Source organism: Aphelocoma coerulescens, unplaced genomic scaffold (genome assembly GCF_041296385.1).
Source record: "Aphelocoma coerulescens isolate FSJ_1873_10779 unplaced genomic scaffold, UR_Acoe_1.0 HiC_scaffold_63, whole genome shotgun sequence".
NCBI classification, from domain to species: Eukaryota; Metazoa; Chordata; class Aves; order Passeriformes; family Corvidae; genus Aphelocoma; species Aphelocoma coerulescens.
Genome location: NW_027183981.1, coordinates 849,451 through 862,179, shown reverse-complemented (window position 1 = coordinate 862,179; position 12,729 = coordinate 849,451). Strand labels below are relative to the sequence as shown.

Sequence of the window (12,729 nt, the reverse complement as noted above, 5' to 3'; positions counted from 1 at the left end):
ACTGCAGATGCAATTTCAGCCTTACAGGAGGAAGCTGACAGTCTGTCCCGTGCAGTTATGCAAAACAAGATAGCTCTCAATTTCATACTTGCTGCAGAAGGAGGTGTATGTGCTATTGTCAATACCACTTGTTGTTCTTATGTGGACCAAATGGAAGAATTAAGAAAGATTTGGATGAAAATTGGAAGGGAACTCAAGTTCTACATGAAGTAGCTTCTAGAAATAAAATTTCTTAATTTTATTAAGAATCTCTGGAGCTTCTGCGAAGTGGAACTCAGAGCCATTAAATACTTCTGCAAATCATTTTTACCTCTCATATGAATTTCCCCTGGGATGTGTGGTTTATAAAACCTTAAATTTTGATCATATTTTTGATACCCTCACCTCATAGTTACCAAACTGGGCCTGGGTAAAAGAAATATTTATAATAGCTGTTATTGTAGTTATTGTCTGTGTAATAGCCTGTGGAGCAGCCAGTTGTGTAAACCGGTTCTGCGGGCAAAAAATAGAGCAGAGTAGAGACTAGACAAGGTGGAGTTTTGTTGGTCTCTAAAAGGGGGGAAATGATGCCATGAAGATTTTTGCCTTTTCTTTTATACCTCTGTTATACCTTTTTACAACTTCTGTATTCTTAGTGCTTTTTGCCTACATTCTTGGACTTCTTTGTCAAGCTGAGAGACTAAACATTTTAGAAGCTTTATAGGTAGGGATCAGAAAGCCCCAGACCCCAAGGTCCTTTCCAGAACACATTCTGTAAACTAAGATAGAACCATCCAGGGGAAGGCTCCTTGGGGAGGGGGGCTCATTCAAGCCTCTCATTGGGGAATTTTTGATAGATATGCTAATTAGTAAGACCTATAATGTTATACCAGATCTTTTGGGGAGGGAATTTTTTTTGCAGGGTGCATTTCGATGCATATGACCTGGACATGTGCACCTAAGGATCCTTAAAATAAATACCAAGGAAAAATCCCTTTTCCCCTTCTAACTGTGTATGACTCTTGATTTTAAGACCAGGAAAAGGCATCACACTGCTAAGGGAAGGGCGCCTCCTGCTCTATTTGACCAGTGCTCCTTATGTGTGAGGAACACTGCATTTCAGGGTGATTATAGCACCTGGGAGAACATACCTGATGGTGCTCTAGCTCCATTTTGCTCTGCTTGAAGATATTTTCTTTCTCCAGAAGCTCCTTCTGTTGCCTTTTAAACTCTTCTTTCCCCTTTATGTTTTGCATAACATAAGGGACTATGTTAAATAAAAATTGCTCCTGAGCTAAATGACAACTTGCATGTCAAGAAAGAGGCTGCTTTGTATTGGCTTTTTCACTGGTAGTGCACTACCAAGAGTACAGAAAATGAAAGGATAGTGTGGCAGAGCAAAAGGCTATCACTATAATACATGCAACAGTCCTATTGGAGGAAGTAATCACTGGTGAAATTACTCTTGAATATGCATTAGTGTGGCAGTCAATTGCTGCTTCTGTGCAAGAAGCTTCTGCAAAAGCCACAGAAAATTCCTACATGGCCTTGTGCAGAACAAGATGTTGGGTTTACCCATCTGCAGGTGAACACAATCGTAGTCATCCATCCAGCTCTTTTCCGAGCCTTCACTGGTGGCATTGTAAGGGTGCTGGCTTTTACTCAAGAACAGGGAAAGGGAGCTGCAGTGATTCTTTGCTTTTTCTCCATGATGCTGCATCTGAGGATTGTCATAGACACAGTCAGGAGCATTCATTATATTCTGTGGTATGTTTTTGAAACGGGAGCTGCCCAGTGCCTGTTTGAAGAGCAGCTCTGCATTGACACTGATAGTAGTGGTCAGCTGCTTGGTATCATCTGGGACTGTCCTTGCCACCATAACAAACCAATCCAGGTCATCGCATTTAGCAGGGGGTGGATCCCGGGTGCAGGGGAACCAGCCAGAGTCACGACACGAACACCAATACGATTTGAGCATCATGCTCCCGTTTTATTGTTTATTTGCACCAAGTTATACTTTGCAAAGTTCACGCCCCTTCCCACTAGAAAGCTTCTAAGCAGCGGGGGAGAGTGTATACCTTTTCCCAAGGCTGTTCAAGGCTGCTGGCTAGCAGGTTCCTTGCAAGCCTATCTTCAGCCTGAGGCCCCGTCAGGGGTACTTCTGCAACAACCCCGGGGTGCCCAAGCTCTCCTGGGGTATCATATGCCCCTGTTCCACAAGGAATTCCTCTACATATCCTCTGCTTTCTTTCTGGGCAACCCAGGCCTGGTCGATGATCTTTTGCAGCCCTGCTTTAAAGGCAAGAAAAAATACACCCAAGTACTATTAAGCCTAATATAACTACAAATAGCAATCAGCAGCCTTCTACTACCAAGATACGCAGCCATCTGGTGATATCTAGACCCTTAAGCCAATCTCCAATAGGGTCGTCTGTCTCCCGAAGGCTGTGTAGGCCCCTGTGGAGGTCAGAGAGGTGCTTGTGAATTGAGACAGAGTGGTCAGAAAGATTCATACAGCGCATACCCTGGAACTCTTCACAGCGGTGGCAGTGAGCTAGTGGTAGAAGATCAATGGCTGCACAATTTTGTAATACTGCATGCCTAACACTAGTAACATCTGCGCTTAGCTCGTCAAACAACTGTGAAGTTATGTTTACCTCATCCCTCGCCCAGCAAGCAAGTTTATGCAAAATTGCATGAACCCTGGCTGCTGAAGCACCAGGTACAAACATAGATGCTTGCCAAATTATACCACGACTCCAAAAGACGGGCTCTTCATTTCTTTTACATTTGAGCTCATGGATTGAACGCCGCACCCTGGTTTCAGTGCGGTGGATGATATTTAAGAGTTGATGCAGGTTTGGATGAAACAGGGTGAGTTTCCCTAAGTAGCACGGTCCCCCATGTGGGTTAGCAGGAAGCCCATTCCACGTGCGGTCCCCGCATATTAAGAACGTACCACTGGGGAGGCGTTTTGGGGCTTGACCCGTGAGGTTGATTCGGTAGTAAATTGCTTCGGACTAGTGCTTTCTCAGAAACCAGTCTGCAAGAGAGTCATCAGTGGCCCAAAGGCACCTATTAACATTTAATTGACAGGTAGTGGGAGGCTTGAATGTCATGTAACCATCCCCAGTTTGGTTTGTGGAACCCAGTAGATGTAACTCTTCTGGTGTTCCCATGGTGACACTGATGCTTTTCAAGAATGCAGCTTGCCAGCAGGCACACTGCTGCTCAGGCTTGAGTCCAATCAGCCCTGATCAATTGCCATTGTTTGTGGCGTTCCTAATCAGGGAACTGTTGTCTAGCATCCCTCAGAAGTCTTGCGGGTTAAAATATGGGACCCCGATTAAACAGGTGAGAAATGGGTCCCCTGGCATGGTCAGGCTCAGACACATGGAGTCTTGCCCCGTTAGTTCAGCTAGGGTGACCCACATGTTTTGTCTCTTTTGGATTGCTGTTAACATTGCGTGGGACCCGGTTAGGATGCTTACAAGTAGCAAACCTCTCAGAATGTTTACGGGTCCAGCTCTACTTTGTTGCTTCCCAGCGCTCAGGGGCCACCACACGCTGCCAAAGGACACAAACCTGTGTGCTACTCTCTCACCCTAACACTGCCACCGTCCGTACTGTCCTCACTCGATCTAAATGGGTGGACAGCTGATTGAAGATGTCCGTCAATGCCCTTGTCTCAAGACAGTCAAAACGATTCCTCACTCTACCTCTGTGTCTGGTGCTATACACAAGAATCTATGCAACTCCCCTTCTTGGTTCTGCCTTCAGAGAGGGTTCCCTGAAGCCCACCACAAGTCACTAGCAACCACCCAGGGCAGCTGTTACATTCGCCACAGAGTCTTGCTATTTTTCCTACTACAGAGAGTGGTGGATCTGGCAAGTTCTCAGCCCCCTCACTCAGCCACATCTGCAGCCTCATCCAAGGCTTCTCAGGATGAGGGTCCCGGAGTTCCAGCTGTTGAAGTAGTGGCGTTACTTTCCTCAGGAGCCAATGCCGACGGTGCCTTCTTGCTTCGGGGTCCTGCATGCGTAGCACGGCACCACTTGCTGGGCACCCACAGCAGTCCTTCTGGGGAGGAAACACACATATATCCTTGACAGTTAAATAGCACTGGGCTGGGACCCTCCCACAAACCCGTTCAAGGGTTACGGTACGACACACTTATTTCTGGAAGGGCCCGCTCAATTCCCCTATGAACTGTCTGATGATGGATTGCCACTGGAGACTCCTCCCTATCCCCGGCCAGAGAGACGAAGTTCAATGTAAACAGCACCTTGCTTAGCCGCTTACTTGGTTCCATCTCTTCCCCTTTCTGTCAGCCTAGATATTCTTTTAGTGTACGATGGGCTCTCTCTACCACTGCCTGACCGGTGGGCAAGTGTGGGATCCCTGTGATATGTTCTAACCCCCACTGCTGCATAAATCTGGCTAGGCGACCACTAGTGTACGCTGGCCCATTGTCCATTTTGATCTTTTTGGGTACCCCCATTACTGCGAAGCAAGAGAACAGATGCAGTTCCACATGCAATGCCTTCTCTCCTGTCTGAGCGGTAGCCCACAGGAAGTGTGAAAAGGTGTCAATTGTTACATGGACATAGCTCTGTTGACCGAACTCAGGGATGTGAGTGACGTCCATTTGCCAGAGTTTGAGGGCTTTCAAACCCTTGGGGTTAACTTCCACACCCAACCCCAGGCCATGATGGCTACAGCGGGGACAAGCCTGCACTATGCCTTTTGCTTCTATCAGTGGGATCCTAAACTGTCTCTGCAGGGATTTTGCGTTTTGATGGAACACATCATGGCTACATCTGGCTTGCTCAAAAGTGTTCACAGGCGGGAGATGCACTATGGGGGCACAGGTCACTGCCTCATTCTGCATGGGCATTGCCCTCTCCCAGCCCGATGTTCCACTGGTGGCTTCGAATGTGCAGGATACCGTAGGGGTGTGTCTGTTGTTGCAGGGTGTGCCTCAATGTAATGAGCAGTCTGTCCAGATGTTTGTTGTTGGTACGCCGGATTTCTGCATCGTGGATCCGTTGGGCTACTCCAACGACATATAGGGAATTGCTGACTACATTCACCGGTTCTTTCGACCACTGTTGTAAGGCCCATATCACGGCATGCCCTTTGAGTGTTTGCAAGCTGTCGGCCGGTTCTCCAGCTATGAGTCTTCCAGTCGTCATTCTCTTTCCACACACAGGCGGCCCATTTCATCTTCCTCCCCACATCCGTGAACACCGTGCGCCCTAGTACTGGCCGTTCTACGTTCAGTGGGTGGTCCAGCCACTCATAGCGCCCCAGCAACTGCGCCAGCCTTCCCTGTGCGCACTTGTTATGGACCATGCTGGTGAATCCGAGCAGAGCTTCTTGCAGTGCCTCCGCATGGCATAGCATCCACTCCAAGTCCCCTGTTTGGACTGGTATATTGATGTCCTCTGCCTCTCTGTCGTCCAACTCCACCACTTGGTCACGACTCTTTTGGATTAAAAACGCTACCATCTCTACCCTGGACTGCAGTCTGAAGCGTGGCTGAGTCAGTGGGAAGATCCATTCAGGAATCCGGATGTCCTCCCCACTTTTCTTTTGCCATTGGTGGATGATGGCATGTGAACCCGCTGCACCGATCAGGGTCATGAGGATGGGGAGTGGGACTCCTTCTCTGTGTGATACCCATGCGTGCCACATCTTATCTGCGACCTTGGCAAGAGCTGCTGCTTGGTCCGGGGAGCATTCTCGAGGTTTGGCAGCATTCGTCCTGTGCAGCCATGGCAGGAAGGGGGCGAGGTTGGCATTCGTGATTCCCGTGACTCCACGGACCCATTGCAGATCTCCTAGCAGACATTGCGCATCATGGAGCATGGAGATTTCTGTATGTAGCTCGATCTTTTGGGGCCTAATTTGCGAGTCTGATATTAGCCAGCCCAGGTACTTCCATGGTGCAGTCTGCTGGATTTTCTGGGGGGCAATCTCGAATCCAATCTCATGCAGGTGTTCTCTGACCCATTGCATCTCTTGGTCTGAGAACTCTGTGGCAGTAGCTATCAGGATGTCATCCATGTAATGGTAGATGAGTGCTTCAGCGTGGCGTCGTCGAATCAGACATAGCGCCCAGTCAACATACAGCTGACACAGCATGGGAGAATTTTTCATTCCCTGGGGTAGGACAACCCACTCGTAGCACTTAGCGGCTCACTGTGATTCTTTGTGGGCACTGTAAAAGCAAAACGTTCTGTGTCCTTTGGATGCAGTGGGATTGTGAAAAAGCAGTCTTTTAAGTCAATTACAGTGATTTGCCATCCCACTGGAATCATTGTAGGAGCCGGTAGCCTAGGTTGCAGTGCCCCCATAGCTTGCATGCGCACATTCACTTGGCAAAGGTCATGAAGGAGGTGCCATTTTCCTGACTTCTTTGGAATCACAAAGATGGGGGTGTTCCATGGGCTGACCAACGGCTTGATGTGTCCTGCCACTATGTGTTCTGCAACAAGTTGTTCTATTATCTTCAGCCTTTCGTCTGTTACCAGCCACTGCTCGACCCAGACAGGATCATCTGTTAACCAGGTGAGAGCCCGTATAGACAGCTGATCGGCAGCGGCCATCAGCATAAATGCTGGTCTGTGGTGAGCACAAGGCCTAACTGTGCAAGGATGTCACATCCAATCAGGCCTTGCAGGGTCTGAGGCAGCTTCATAACATAGGGGCGATACACAATGATTTGATTGTCCTCAAATTCTAGGGTAATTGGGGTTGCACTTACTTGGGGGATTTGTGTTCCTCCCACCCCTACTAGCGTGGTCGCTGGTTTTTCCAGTACCCAAACAGATGACCATACTGCCTGGTTGATTATGGTAACGTCCGCACCTGTGTCGAAAAGCGGCTGTATTTTGATGGCTTCTGCCCCCCTTCACAGGATCACTTGCCGCTGAGGTCTCTGGGCCAGGTTCAATGTCCAAAACATGTTGAAACCAGAGGACCCAAAGGTGTGGTCTCCGCGGACACTGCTGTTGCTGGTTTCCCCGTTGGTCATTAGGGGAATAGGAACGATTTGGGCAATGTGACTGCCCTGCGGGATAGTCACGAGTGGCTGCAGCGTGTAAGCCATGATCTTAATTTCACCGGTGTAGTCAGCATTGATGACTCCAGGGAGCACCACTACTGCCTGCCGGCTGGTTGATGACCACCCCACGAGTAGACCACCCAAACGAGGACCGTCTGATGACAGGGGGCCCTTGGCTGTGGTTGGGATCAGGGTGATCTGGCGGTCCATCAGTGTGACTTCTATTGAGGTTGCCACATCCACTCCGAGGCTCCCTCGGGTGGCTGGCTGGTTCTGGTGAAGGAAACCACCGGGGTTGCACTTGACTTGTGGCTCTTTGGGGAGCTCACCTGTGTCCTGGCGTGAGACTCTACCGTGCTGCTCTGGCCGTTTCCAGCATAGCGGCATGCTATAGTGGCATGGTTGCCAGAATTGCAGTTGTGGCACCACACCGGTTTCTAGCAAGTGCACCTCAGGTGCCCCTCTTCACTGCATTGGAAACAGGTTATTCTGCCCGTTCGGGGACCAGGAGCTGTGCCAGCAGCCTTCATCCCCTTCTGTCCTTGCACCCCTCTGGTCAGTGCTGTGGCGATAACTTGTCCCTGTTGTTGCAGGACATTCTGCAGCGTTGCGGTAAATGCAGCTGTTTGAGATGACTGTTCCACACGGGTAGCATGCACGAGCATCTTGTCTGCTCCTGCTTCCTGGGGCAGTGTGGCAAGAATTGTCTTAGTTTGCTTATTAGAATTTTCAAAGGCAAGGGTCTGGAACATTTGCTCTTGGAGCTCTTCAGAGAGCTCAGTTGCATCCTTCAAGGCTGCTGACAAACGGTCGATGAACTGACCATATGGCTCCGACAGCCCCTGTCGGATTGCTGCACACGGGGGAGACTTCTTCTTTTCAGGTACTGACAACAAGGCTTTGTAGGCAAGAGTCTGTGGCAACTCATGAATGACTATGGGCATAGTCAGTTGTGTCACCGGCGCTTCGTAAGCCCGGCTCCCAGTTAGCATGTCAGCTTGGAGCGCATACAGTGGGTCTTGTGTGTCACCTTGGTGCTTGCTAGCTTCTTCTTGTGCTAGCTGCTTCCATGTTCACTCTCAGAGCAGGAACTGTGAAGGGGCTAACAACAATTGTGCAATGCCGATGCAATCATTTGGACACAGGACATCTGCTGTAAAGATAAACTGCAGAATGCTTTGTGCATCTTCAGATCGCAAGCCATGCGTGGTGACCATTTGCTTGGCTTGCTGCAAGAGCTTCCAGTCATGGGGTTCCCACTTTGCAGTGTCCCGTTGTATCTGTACAGGACATGCAAGGACATCCACTGCATGCCAATGACCCTCAATGATTGCATCACGGATAACTCCATTCCATCTCCTTCGCAATGGGTCAGTCCTCCCCGTCAGGGCTGATGGAAACGACAGCTGCACCTCCCTTCGCAGGAAGGGAGGGGCTGTAGGCACTGTGCCCAATTCTCCCGATGGGAATGTAGGAGTTCTGGTGGCTATCTTGACTGGTGGGGCCACGGGACGCCACGGTGCTGATGGTGTAATATCGCAAGCTTTGGACTCCAGCACATCCTGCCGTGTAGATAAGTCAGCAAGCCTTTTGATTACTTCATGCATCATCTCTTGGTAGTTCTCCTCCTCTTGGGACTGATCCCCGGCAGCCCTGGCTGGCTCTGGCTCTGGCTCTGCAGGCAACGAAACCACAGAGGCTGCTTCGCCGTCAGACGTTGCTCCACTGTCTGGCAGAAGAGTGTGGCGTGCCGCTGCTTTCGGCCGAGCGCTAGGACGGCTCGTTTGCACCGCCGCTGTCGACCGGAAGCTAGGACCGCTCGTTTCTCCTTCACCCACCTGCGCCCCCTCCTGAGTCGGGCGGCTCTGCTTCCACCTTTGCAGCCATTTCTCCCTCAGACGTTGGAGGGGTAACTTCCTTCCCTGCCACGTCCAGCAACTCCCACAACAAACGTACGGGTGCTGCTGTGCCCTTAATTGGTCTGCCCATGGTCAGCCTGAAGAACCGCACAACCCTGGACTCCACCCTGGTCCCCAGCTGCCGCTTTGTAAGACCCCCGTCCGTTTCCTTCCCGGAGCCACTGCGCCCTAAACCTTCAATGGCCACTGTGGCCATTGTCATTTCTGCTTTCATCTCTGCGAGAGTGTTAGTTACTGCTCTCCATGTTAAGCTGAGAGCTTTAGCTTCTTTAGCTTCCTTTCCACCCTCAATTGTGGACAGCCGCAATTCGTTCCCTACTTCCCACCATGCTTCGGTTGAAAACAAAAGCGAAGTGTATCTCAGTAATCCATGTTCCCGGGCCCACATAACGAGGGCATTAAGATCTCGGTCTTTCACAATCTTGCCTCTCTTAGAGAGGATACTAGCTAGGAGTCGAGCCCCTGCCTCATAATCCATAGCTTCCCACCTGCAGGCGCTCACTCGGCCATATGAACTATGGTCTGTGGCCACTTGGCTTTGAGGCTTAGCCCCCAGCTTTACTTGGCTTTGGGGCTTATCCTCCAGCCTTTTAATTGGCTTTGAGACCGGGACCCTGGCTTTACTCGGCTTTGGGGCCACCCACTCTGATTCCCCAGGCTCCAGCACTGATACGATGAATTGGAGTCTTACCGCATTTAACGAACCTGCATGTAGCAAAACTCATTCAGGTCCCTGCCATTCGGGTGCCAGGTTTAGTGAGGGGGAGTGGATCCTGGGTGCAGAGGAACCAGCCAGAGTCACGACATGAACACCGATACAATTTGAGCATCATGCTCCCGTTTTATTGCTTACTTACACCAAGTTATACTTTGCAAAGTTCATACCCCCTTCCCACGAGAAAGCTTCTAAGCAGTGAGGGAGCTGACCAGTGTGTATACCTTTTCCCAAGGCTGTTCAAGGCTGCTGGCTAGCAGGTGCCTTGCAAGCCTATCTTCAGCCTGAGGCCCCGTCAGGGGTACTTCTGCAACAACCAAGCTCTCCTGGGGTATCATATGCCCCTGTCCCACGAGGAATTCCTCTACAATCACACTTGTTCTGCCCTCTGTTAACAGCCAGGACATTCAAAGACCAGCTGTAGCAGTTCAAGTCATGACTTCTTTGGGTAAAGATCTGGTAAGAGCTTTTGCATCTCCCTCCTCATTTTGTTGAGGATGCTGAACTCAGAGAGGAAGCATTGGCTGCCAATACTTTGGCAAACTGGAAGTAATCCAACAGTGACTGCTCTACCTTATCCACAGCAGTGTGAATTTCATTGATGTTTTTCTCCATATATCCACAGGACTGCCAGTCTGGTGTAATGAAGGCTGTGATTGACAGCTGTCCCCACCATCTGCTCAAGGCGATAAAGCCTCTCTGTAGCAGTGTCTGGACCAAGGATTAGTCTTTTGTCCTGTGCAGTTGATGCTGAACGAGAAGAGAAAGTCTTTTGATGTCGTTGAAGATGTGGACATGTTACTCCTTGTGCTTCCTGTGCTGGAGAAAGACAACCTATTCATCCCAGCAGTCATATCCTGTAAGCCTTTATTGTCTTGGAGGACTGGTAGTGGCACATCATCACCACCTTCTGCGATTTACTGAGTCCTGTCTGCTGTCCTGGGAATGCAATTCCCCTTGGGCTAACATAAACATCTTTTTCAGGTGCAATTTGCTGTCCAAGAAAATGGTTTTGATGGTTCATAAGGATGTCATAAACACTCTGTGTCAGTAGCATTCCACCTGGCAATAACAGGCTCACAGGAGAAAATCTTTTAAGTTCTTTTCCAGTTGCTCTGGTGGTGGGAGGAGGAGTAGCATATACTTCTTCTGGTCTTACACTGTGGCCCACTGGAGATGAAAAATCCTGCAAGTTTTCCCTCAGGGCTGTATCATCTTGGCATGCAGATGGAGGTGCAGCATTGTCCTAGGTTACAATAGAAAGTGTAACCAATAGTATGTATTCTATTATCATCTTCACAAGCTGTTAAAGCAATGATTGTTATCTCCTACCATGACTCATCCCTGATCACTCCCTCAGGAGACTGTTTCTGTTTAATGGGCAACCAAGGACCAACCGCATGACTCATAGAATTACATCATCCCATTGTGAGATGCTCTGCCCTGGGGGAGGAGCCAAGCATTCCCACCTGGATATAATCTGGGGTTTGGAAGAGCACGAGCAGCCCTTACCTATGGGACTCCACTTCATCTGGACTGCTACCACCACCCTGAGTAAGAGGGTGTCAGGTTGTATCCTGACTCTGTCAGCGTTCTTGTACTATTGCATTATTTTAATTTTCCTATTAAATTATAATTCTGACTCGTGATCTCCCACTGGTTTGTTTTCAAACTAGTACAGGGAGAAAAAAAGAAAACCTGGCCTGTTGTTCTGGGAGCTGTCAGAGTCAGTGCAGGGGCGTGGCTTGTGCACAGCCTGACCCCAGCAGCTCCTGACAAACCTGAGTGACATCCCATGGCAGGGCAGGTGTGGTGGCTGGGCAGCACAGTTAGGGGACTGGCACTGCAGGTACCACCAGGACTTCGGATGTGCTGACACAGTATCCTCAGTTCCAGGCGGAAGAGAAGTGTGGAGGTGAAATGGGGTCCGGTTCTGGTGGATGCAGCCCTGGAATATCCCCTGCCTCCCAACTCTCTTGGAAACTGTGATGCTGCAGCAAGGATTGCCACAAAAAGGGGTTTAGGTGTGAGACAATTTTATATGTAAGGCATAAAAAAAAATCCATCTCCTGATAAAGTAATTTCTGCTTTTTATTCTTTGATCCTTTCCAAGATCTTGGCTTTTGTCCAAGAAAGGGCTGTATTTTACAACTGCAGGTTGTAGCCAGCAGAAAGCTATAGCATTACAGAAACTCCAATGTAGTGTTTACATCCAGCACGCGAGATTAAACTGGCTTTTTGGAAACTACCATGAAAATTGGCCAATAGAGACAAAGTTTTACTCACTTACCTTTTACACATTGATTGAAAATTTTAAAAGAGGAAAACAAAACTAAATGCTACTATGACATGGATTTCAAAGTTGAAGAAAAACCTGGAAGCTCAGCTTTTTAAATTTCCCAGGTTTTTTCTTTCAGTGCTGAACTGGCTTTCATCTGTCTGTAGTTAAGGACTACTCCCTTGTGCCACCTCATCAGAGCTGCAGTCTTGAACATTGTGATGCTCAGGCCATGGGGTGCCAGAGCGGGACCAGACCCTGCTGGCAGAGGAGCAGTGACACCTGTCAGTCCGTGCCCACCCTTGCTGTGAGTGACCTCAGCCATCTCCTGAGGGGAGGTGCCTGAGCCTAGGTGTGGGTTTACTCAGGCACGGAGGGGTGGCAGTCAAGAGGAAGGGTGTGCAACCCCCAGTTCTGCGCTCCCATCCCTGCAACGATCCTGATCCTCCGGCTTTCCTCCTTTAATCAGAGGCATCCTGCCATGGGGACCTCCCATCCCAAGCCCAGACTGCCTTGTCTCCCATGTCGGGGTGTGACAAGATGCTCAGACCGTCACCTCTGTCACATCTCAGTGTCAAGCTGCCTTAGGGTTGTTGTAATGCCTCCATCACAGGCAGCTGGGACCCTCATAGGAAAATCCCCAAGCAGCTGAAGCAGAGAGCAGGCAGGCGTGTGAAGCCACAGTGGCTTGGTGGTGACTGGCATTCTGTGTGTGATAAAGGGCAGGAGAATGAAAAAACTGAACATTTTTGGGTGATAGTCTAAGTG

General features: G+C 49.5%; 1 pseudogene; it reads right to left on the bottom strand.

Annotated features, from left to right (window-relative positions):
* LOC138102151 (enhancer of filamentation 1-like) overlaps positions 1–12,729 on the bottom strand; it is a 46,580-nt pseudogene that overhangs the window by 5,410 nt on the left and 28,441 nt on the right.